The sequence below is a fragment of the Hyalella azteca genome, unplaced genomic scaffold, assembly GCF_000764305.2.
Source record: "Hyalella azteca isolate HAZT.00-mixed unplaced genomic scaffold, Hazt_2.0.2 contig16599, whole genome shotgun sequence".
NCBI lineage: Eukaryota > Metazoa > Arthropoda > Malacostraca > Amphipoda > Hyalellidae > Hyalella > Hyalella azteca.
Genome location: NW_025946415.1, coordinates 245,991 through 256,940, shown reverse-complemented (window position 1 = coordinate 256,940; position 10,950 = coordinate 245,991).

Sequence of the window (10,950 nt, the reverse complement as noted above, 5' to 3'; positions counted from 1 at the left end):
AGTTCCTCTGTTTATTTTTATTATCGTACTTCCACTTATTGTGCATTTTTAAAAGTTTTTGTTTCAAAAATCTTTTTCAATGTTTATTCTGTAATAATCACTTGAATTATAATCTGATTTACTTCAGTGGAGAGCTGGCGAATATCATAGCGAATATTATCAACATCAATTTGAATATTTGCAGGGGATATATCACTCATCTTCGGACATCTGTTATTGCGTCTTCCATTTTATAAGAAATTTCATCAAGCTTTTTTTCCTCCTCACAGGCTGCCTTGAATGACAATAGCGTGTAAATTAACTACTCTCAATTAAGTTTAATTTATTTCCAACATGAATCACTCTGTATTTTCGAATAGTTTTAATGGGCTTATCACGCTTGACTAGATGGAATGAGTTTTCTATACCGAAGCGTAAATACATTAAGTAAAGTGAGTTGGAACTCTTTTATTTATCAATATTTCTTTGTGTACATTAGCTCTCATTTTTATCAACAAAGATTAAAGATACATTTGATTACTTTATAAACTTGATTTAATATTTATATTTTCTAAAAATCAAGGTAGAGTTTTCCAGCGAACGCCTGTTCCAATATCCTCAACTTTTAAAGTCGTTCAGAGAACTCATTCTGCTTTTTCGCTACGTCTGCTACTTTATTCATGTAGTCATCTCTCCATGTTTCAACACCATTATTTTATGCTTTTCATTCAACTTGAGTTCCTGCTAATGAGGACACTTTTTCATCGAGGGATTTCAAATTATTCATTTGTTATCGCAATGTTGATTTTTCTCAAGTCATTTCCTGAGTTAATTTCATACCAAGATTTTCCAATTCTGTTTTTTACTTCAATCATTTCTTGAGTTACTTTTTTGTCATAATTTGTCATTTCCTGAGTTACTTTTCCATCAAGAGTTTCTACTATTGATTTTACTGCTGGCAATTCTTTCACGAGAGAGTTGATATATGCACCATGACATCCTCCCTCACTACATATATTTTTCATTTGTCATTTCTGAATCTCTTACATGAACATCTCAGACTTTTATAACCTCCTCATCAACATAACTCTTGCATGCAGCAGCCTTATCCTCATTTGGACAAAAGATATATGCAAGTCTCATATTATTCACATCAAAATTTTTTCAGCGTCGAGGTACTGAAAGCCAATACCTGGAGGACCTCTTGGATGCGCCATGGGCGAACTATCAATTCCTGTTCCAAATATATTAACACCAGTCATTTTAATAAAGTAAAACTTCTAAAGCATACAGACTTTCCCGAACTCATGAAGCTATAAGATTATTTATACGATCAGTTAATATTTTGTTCAGTTCTATATTTTTATCAATTTCATTTTGCAGCATCAATTTAAATTGATTGATTTTATTTTGACTAGATTATAATATCTTTGGAAGCTAATGAAATATATTTTTAATATCCTTCATCTCATTAATAAAATCTTCCATATTTGTCAGCTGAACTGAGCCAGCTCGTAACTCCATGTTTTGTCCAGCTCGTAACTCCATGTTAAGTTTTTAAATTTCGCATCGTTAAATGAAGCTAAATTTGACTCCAAGCCTTAAAATTTCTGATCAACTTCGGCAAAAGATACTTTTCCATCAATTTTTAACTCGAGGTTATGAATCCATAATTCAGAAATTATAAGCTTTTCATTTACTAAATCTTCAAACGCCAACTGTACTCTATGGCTCTCCTCATCAGCTTTAATAATCAGTTTCAAATTTTCTTCAATATGCAATTACAAATACGTGATTTTATCATCAACCGTTGCCAGCAAACTATTTATTTTCTCCCCAAATTGTTTCATTGGTTTATCCTCAAAACCCGTTTGTATATTTTTTATTCGGACGAGAGCGGCAAACTGATATTTTCTCATCAATTTGCTTGATTTGTTTTTCTGCAAAATTCAATTCCAATTTCCTGACTTTGTCACCGAGAGCTGACTGCAAACTGTAAATTTTCTCATTGAATTGTTTAATAAGTTTTTCTTCAAAACAATCGATCTGGTACTCAAAAATTTTATATATATCTGCAATTGCCGACTCTAAAAATTTCATACCTAAATCAGCATTATAAAACTCAATTCGTATCTCGTCGCTCAGAGTTGTAATAATTGAATTGTAGGTGAAATATTAAAGATTAAAATTATTTGCCTGGATATTAATGCTCGCTATTTTAGAAAGAAAAATGAAATAAATATATTTTAATACCCATTCCTAAACAGATCTAATAGGATGGTATCAAATCTCTCATACTCCAGTCGTTTTAACTATTTTTTAAATTTAACTCCAGTCGTTAAGTATCATTTTCCTTATACCAACAAGTCCAATGCATTCCAGTTCCCTCTTTCACATCAAGATTCAAAATTCCTCGCTCCGTTTTAAAAGGTGACATAGGCAGTGTATCCCTCATGAAAATATCTCTGACTCTAGGAACTTTCAACACTCAAATAATGTTTGAAATCATGTTGTGTGTTATGGTTTAATGGGTATTATTTTATTGGTGGGTTAAAGTAGAGACCTTCTTCCCAAGATTTTTTTTTTGTGAAGATTTTTTCGCTGTGATCAATCTTAAACCAGATCCCTTTTTAGCTTCCATTGCTTCATTATGTCGCTTCGTTTCTGCTATAAGTTTATCATCAGCTTTCTTCGTATTGACTGCACTAGCTATGGCAGAAGCTCCTGCCAGAGACCCAGCAGCGCCTAGAGCTCTTAGGATAGCAGGAATTGAAAAGATGAAGCCTCCTTCTTTTGCTTCTTTTGTTGATACAAAAGAAGTTTTAGTTTTCTTACAAATCAAGCAACGTCCGCTTTTTAATGTTTTATTATTTGTCGTCGTAACATACTGAGCATGCTCAGTATCAGTCTTCTTTTGACATTTTACGCAATACATCATTTTAATAAGATATAAATCTAAAAAAATTGTTAAATTTTTAGTAATTTATATTCATTTTTTCACCATCGGATTGTAATTGAATTATTCTGTCTGAAAGAATCAGAGCATAAGCATGTGTGTTATCAGGAATGTTATTATTGAATTCAGCTTTAATCATCATATCAATAAGACTGTCCTTAAGACGCTCATTTTGCCGACTATATCAAATACGAAAATCGGATGTAAAAACTTATAATCTCTATATGCAACTGTACAATTTGTCTGTGATGCATAATCTATCATCATTTTATAAACTACCGCATAATTGTTACTATCAAAATCAATTTGTAAGTTTTGCTCAGGATACCTTTCGTTATTTAGCTGGATATATGCATTCTTCATATTACAGTGATCAAACAGCGCCACGTTAGAAAGTTGTGAATTATCTTTACCAGTTTGAAATGCTATAATGACGTAACGAGGTCTTTGGGTTCCCGAACTTGGTGTAAGATTCCAATCCAAGAACTTTTGATTAGGACTCATTATTGTTTGTTCCAATTGTCGATTCATGTATGCAATTGATATTCGAATTTTATCTTTTATTTGACGATATAATTTAATCTTAAACTCATCGGAGAGTTTATAAGCCGTCATTTTCCAAATTAGTCTTTTGATAGTGATTTTTCCATCGCCAACTTTATATTGCTGATTTGGATCTTTATCGCTAGTCTTGAACAGAGCATTTGCATCATCACCTCTTCTCAGAGTTAAGTCATGCTTGACTCCATAAATCACTTTGTTATAATTTTCATAGAATCCGAAAATATGTTTCAAGGGAATTGTAGAATTGAATTGACCGTCAGCGGCTCCTAAATAATCACTACGTTCATTAAATCCATCATTCGATTTTCATTTTTCTTAGTGTCAATACTCCAGAAGAACATCATATTCTCTTTGGAGTTTCGTTGATAAGTAGTCAATCCTTTGGGAGTTGTAGCAATTCCAGGATAGCTATACCCTCAATCTCCTCATTTCCGATTCTATAAGATACTCGATCGAATAAATACATCAAACCATTATTGATAATTAATATTTTATCATCTTTGAAATTATAATTACTACCATCCTCTTTCGTTAAAGCCCCTTCGATGTAAAGACAACTGATGGTAGTAGAAACTGATCTTGATTCTGAATAATAATCTTGATATCATTGTGTTCACGATTTAAATCAGTTCCAATTTGAGGTTCATAATCATGAGTTTCGACTTAATGAATTGATTCATCAATTTGAAAAGTTTCGTTCCACTGTAAGTTTTCCATTTTTATAAGAAATATTTTGTAAAGATTATTTAATATTTTTAGACCTTAAGTGCAATCGTACTGTTATTTCCTCACCTCTAGTATTCAAAAGATTTCTATTTTGATCTGTTAACCAAATTCGTATATTATAAAATGAAGGCTGATCTACGGTTAGATAAATTGGTTGACTAGGATTCTCTACATTTTTATATCCTGGGGAACGTTAGGAAAAAATGTATACAAAATATTGTGTAAATCACCATTGAGATATGATCCATTGATTATACTGCAGTGAACAAGTATTGCATTAACAGACATTATATTTATTATATTTGTACTTTCATGTTCTTCAACACCTTCCAACACTCCATCATTAAAACCTAACAGAGTATGTAAACTGTTGGGTTTGTTGAAATAAATTTTCAAGTCAGGATCATGAATAGTTATAACGCATTTCAGAGTATTGGTGTTCGCTTTTATATCAATTGCATCCTCGTTTCCAAAATACTTTTTAATATACATATTGATACTCTCTATCTCATAGCACCCAGTTGGAATAATTATCGGGATTACTATACCATGTTTCCTTACATAAAATTTATTATTTGTCTCATCGATATTCGGGATAGAGTGATACATATCCAGTCCTACCAATGCCAGTTCATGACATTTGTTTGTATCCAATTTTATTGCTGGTGTGAAATTCGTGTAAATATCACTTTTTCTGCCGGTAATAACTATGCTTTGTGATTCCATTTTCTTAAACAAAAATCATTCTATAGTTTAACATCATGTTCATTTAATAAATTTCTTTTAAAAAGTTCATGAGTGAGCGCCTGCAATTCATTAAAGATCCAGCATTCAGAGAGCCAAATAATAAGTGATGTCTTGCAACAATATCATTAACGTTCGAAGGTATAACTATTATTCCTGATCCCGAAACATCTGAATTAGTATCCGGTCTTGATTCCGGAGTTGAATCCCGAGATGATGCCGGGCTTACAGCTTTAATTCTAGCAACTTCATAACGCACCTTTTCTTTTTGCGTCGCTTTATAGAGTGGTCTGATGAATTTTTTATACTTCTCTCCTTTGTTTGCTTTAATTGTTCCATCCGGCTTCAGATGAGCCTTAGTCTGTCTCAAAATTGCTAGGTAATTTGCAACATCATTTTCTTCATAGTTTTCAGGGGCTTGTTTTGTTAATAACTCCCATAATCCGACAGTCCCCTCATAAACTTTATTACCAATCCCTAAATAATTATCTTGAAAGGAGACAATTGTATCTCCTTGCATGGCATTTTTTCCATCAAATTTTATGCCGTAAGCTTTGTCATATTCAGAACCAGATTTGAATGCATAACTTAGAAAAGTTTTAGCTATTGAACCAACTAGTCCTTTTGAGTCGGGTCCTTTTGAGTCTGGAGGATCTAAGGCTAATCTTTCAGCAGGTTTGATTGTTAATAATTCTCTGGGAGCATCTTCCAGAGCTAACCTTGTTTGCTTCGTTTCTTCCACCATTTTGTTCAGAAGTCCAATTAGAGACTTATATACTTTTTAACATCATTGTATAAATCTTGTTCAATAAATTTTTCTTGTGTGAATTGTTTTCTTAAGTCTCTTTTCAATTTTATCAAGTCTTGTTTTGTTTTTATATCAATTAACGCCATTTTATTAAGTAAAATATCTCAATTAACTTGAACTCAATGTCTGTTTATTTTGAACTCAATGTGTGTTCATTTTGAACACAATGCGTGTTTAACTAAGTGTCAATTCAACTCTATGTTAGTTCAGCTTCGGGAATCCAAGATGGGTCATCATATCCCTTCCATTTGACTAACAATTTCCCTTTCTTCTTTCTAAAAATTTTATCAATTTCATAAACATCGCTACTGGATTTTGTATATTCTTCCTCGTAAAAACTCCCTATTACTTTTTCACCGCTTATATCTTTCAGCCTGTAAGTTACAGGGTTTTGTCTCTTTGGCTCTAATAGTTTAGAGATGATAAATAACTCACGTGTGAAATTAGGGAGATATCCTTTATTAAAATCACTACGCTTTCTACTAATTCCGACACGATCTGCAATCTTGAATTTAGTCTTTCATACCAGTCTTTATCTCGGGGAGTAAATTTACATAGACTATTTTACTGTTCTGCTCCTTTGAAGCTTTACGAAGAGTCATTTTTATTGATCTGTGATAACAATTGTGATTTTCAAAAAAAAATAAATTAAAATATATACCCACTTTTTTGTCTTGGCATACGTGAAATATTTCCACATTTTTGTCTTGAGAGTTCGATTAAATCTTTCAACAACTTGAGTTTTAGACTCATTTTCAATTGAAAACCATGGAATATCAAACTTTTTGAATAACCCTTGTGTTGGCTTGTTAATGAACTCTAGACCTTTGTCTGTTTGAATTTTTTAGGGAATTCGTTCAGTGAAAAGCTTTTGGGGAAAATATTTTAATCTCTTCACCAATTTTTCTACGTACATGAAGTGCCCATGCATGTTTACTAAAGATATCAATCACAGTTTGAAGTATACTTCTGTATACTTCTGCATGTCAACTAAATCTGCCTGCCATTGATCATCGATCTTTCTTACCTTGACTCTTCTTGAGGTAAAATTATGTTTTATTGGTTTATCATGAGTGTATGTTTCTTGACTCCAACCAATTCGTGATTTGCGTTTAGGATTGTAATACATTTGATTTAGAATTTTACCACTCTTTTCTGTGAGTGGACTCTAACGTTTTTTGATTCTCTAAGACCTACATATATTTTTCCAGCCATTATAGCATTAACTATTGTTGCATCAGTTCTAACACATTCAGGCTCGTTAGGATCTATCGCAATCCCAGCCGCTTTCTTCGCTAGGATATCATCAGACTTGTTTCTGTCTCACGTTTTTGTATGCTCGCTATAGAATAAATAATTATCTATACAAGCTCTATCCAATTAATTAACTCCCCCTATAACACTCATTCAGTCTTTTTTGCACCTTAGTGCCAGGGCAACAGAAGGAGTAGGTATGCCTATCATTGAAAGAACCGTTGGAACTTGCTCAAATTGATTGTTGAAGGGAAGTTTTAAATGCATTTCTTTATGGCAGTGGTAATTTACTTAACATCGTGTTAAAAAATGTCACTCCTAGTTTTTTCATTACGTAGAAATGATTTCAGCTGCTTTAAATATTCACTATTATCGGTTGATAATAGCTCAGGATAGTTTATTGATGTTCTTTTATTTTTGACTATCATTTTTTATTAGATTATTTTATGAAGACTTCTATAGGCTTGGATTACAGTGGTTTAATGCTAGCGTATTAATACCGTCAGCTAATATATGTCTTTTATCATCGTCACCATTCAGTGCAATTTTATTAATTTCTTTCGAACACAATTCATGAATAGCACTTTGAATATTATACATTGTTTTATATATAGTCGCATTATTCAATGCTCTCATATATTCATCCACGGTTGTATCCCTTTCAATAACATTTCTCTTTATACCTTTACCTTTTTTAGCCACAGAACATTATGTTCAATAACAATACAGCTTTACTCGAACTAAAATTCTTCTATGGGAATGCCGCTCGTGTTTTCTTTCATTTGCCTTTTACTATTTTGTTCAGATTTGAGTATATTAAATGATCCTTAGGACAATTCGATGAGTCAAATAAGTCTTGATTATCCTTCATATCTTCATAGAAGTCAGCGGTTTTCATGTCATAGTAGAGCGAGTCTGTATCTGTGAACAATAGCTTTGCTCTATCAGAATATTTTTCTCTAATGAAGTTGTAATAAAAGTCATACCTCGATGTCTTGCTTATAACTAGTAAGCTCATCCCTACTTGAATAGGGGTATCAACTATAGCCTTTGTTTTTGCATATGACAGATTATAAGGCTTTATGAAAATATTTTTAATCCTTTGATATAAGGTTTATTAACTTATCTACTCAATTTTTGTTTAGTCTTAACCAGAATAACTTCAACTCTATTTCTAATGTTCTCATTCATTATACCGAATGAAGAATTATTCATTAATTTGAAGAAATCCTTTCCAAAATCTGATTTCGCTTGTTGTAGTTTTTTTTGTGTTCAGAGCTATGTATGGCCTCATCCATGGATTTTCATCGAATTCTGATATTCTATGAATTTTCTCAAGTTTCAATCCAAGTTTCTCATACAGTTTTAAATTACTGTAATAGATTACATATTTTTCAAGCTTACCAAGATAAGGTAATAACATATGAACATCTACAATTTGAATATTTTCTTGAGCTAGTGGTAAATCATTATGATTGTTACGCAGGCCTTTCTGATCGCTAAAATCAACTTCAAGAATCTAGCCTTTATTATTTTTGAATGGTTCGTTTTCTTTTAACCATCTAAAGTTTCCTGTTGGTAGGCTCTTTGACATTGCTCAACCAAATAAATTATTTGCGTCCATGTATGATATACAATTACTTAGTTTTTGACGATCATAACTTTTAAGAATGTATTTGTTATTTGCTCTAGCATATCTTGTAGAAATCATTGGAACACCACCTCTAACACCTTACTCAATTAATAATATCATATCTGAATCGTTTAGCAAGTCTAATTCAATCTCAGTAATCTTTAATAGAGCATCAAATGATAGACATGGTGCTGTGAAATAATGAGCTGGATTTAATTTGTGTGTTTTCAAACAGAAATTTCTAAAGTTTTAAAACACTTCACTTAATAACAAGGCGTCTACTTTGAGATAGAAATTATGATAATCTATGAATATTTTGCATATGAATACATCCCAAACCTCTTTAGCATGTTCATCTTCTTTATCAGATATATGTTATGTTGTGGAATCGTGTGTTATCCATGTTATCCATGGAATCGTGTTGGGATTATACCTTTGTTTTATAGCAATTCAAACTATTCATTATCATGTAAATGTCTTTTCAATTCCAAATGCTCTGAAAATTTTATTTTTAATGCATCCAACCATGAAGACATGAATCTGAAGGTGTTTAAGAATCTGAAATCTCTTGTTATGTCTCGCTCCCTCCCAGTTTTTTATCTATATTCTTCCCTACTTTGATGATCTGTGTGAAATTTATGTATTTTTGTTCTGTTACTGGTATAGCATTCATTTTACCAGACTCTCTACCTAGTTCTTCAATAAACAGAAGTGAATCATAATTGGATAAGTTATGCAAAAACGATGGAATAAAATTAGGATGTCTAATTTTGAAATTGCACTTGCGTTGCGCTGGACTCCTATAATCTCCCGTTGGTGGTTTTTATCTCTAAACTTATAATTTTATTTCGGAATTCTTCATGGCAGACATTGCAAACTGTATCATTCTAGTGTTGTTGATAATTTTCATCTGATAAGATCATCTTTTTGGATATTGATTTAATAATTCATACCCGCGTTTTGTTTCTGCTTCTACATATTTTTCAGACGCATCCTTACCATTATATAACTCCAACTTTGAGTACTTACCATCATCGTACTTAATATAGCTACTGAAACTATTCGGCTCGTGTTTTTAATATTCCGCGTATAATTCGACTATGGGTCTGTTTGACATGAATAAATACCTACCAAAGCCGATTCAAAATCTGCGTAAATTGCACAGGGATGCTTGATAGTCTTTTGAAAGGCTTTGAATTTTAGTTTCTCATCACTAGAAACATTTTGACGGGTGTGTGAACAGAGCAATCATCTTTAGGTTTTTCAATTAGGTCTTCGCGTAAAAATGCATGCAGGCAGTATGGACAGATGCATTTAGTTTTATGACTCGCCTTGTGAATAAATGGACTCAAAGACCTCATCAAGACACAATGACTTCAATTCTCATTTGTTATTAACAATAATAAAACAACATCTTTGACTTTAATTTTACTTATTCGAAGTGAACTAATATACAATAATACAAGCTATATACATCAAGAGAAATATCATTAATCTTTTCAAATGTATTGTCCGGTGTCAATCTGTCGTCTCATTATAATCATTATTATTGTGTTACATAACAATGATTTTTGAATATTTTAGAAATCTGATTTTGTTTTTTTAATAGCTGATACAGAGATTCATTAGTTCATTCAATACGTTCATTAGTTATTGATATTTAAAAGTTAATTTGCCTAGCCATCGCAAACGGTTAGCATATGAAATACTCGCGGGCGAACGTCGCCACCAGACTATTATGCATACTACTTCCTATGAAAAGGAGCTTTCATGCTAGGCGCGGGGTGCCCATAATCCATCACTGATATCGGTTATTTTCGTTAACGCACACCGCACGCTGTTGTAAGCGAAAGCCGAGGTAACTCAACATGAGCTTTATTCAACAAGAACGCAACATCCTGGAACAAAATAACACTACTATAAAACAGGAAAACGGTAACGTAATAAGAATATATTCATATGTGAAGGTCTTACACATAACTAAACTATTTACAGAATACTTACAAGGCGAACAGTAGTTGTAGGTCTTGAACGTATAAGAGCCGAGTCATTGCTAACAATGGTAATTAGTTCTAGAGCGAAGTAACTTACTAGTAGGAACTATAGTACGGAATACTAGGTACATGTGGGCGCTACAACAGAAATTTCATGATACACGCATAGTCAATCACCGACAGCATTAACGTCATTGGCGCACACTTCACCTTCAACTTCCATGAGTTGCGTGCGGTGTGCGCCTCGTTAATCACCACCCCACAGCTTCTCCCACGTTGAGTCGAGCAGGGA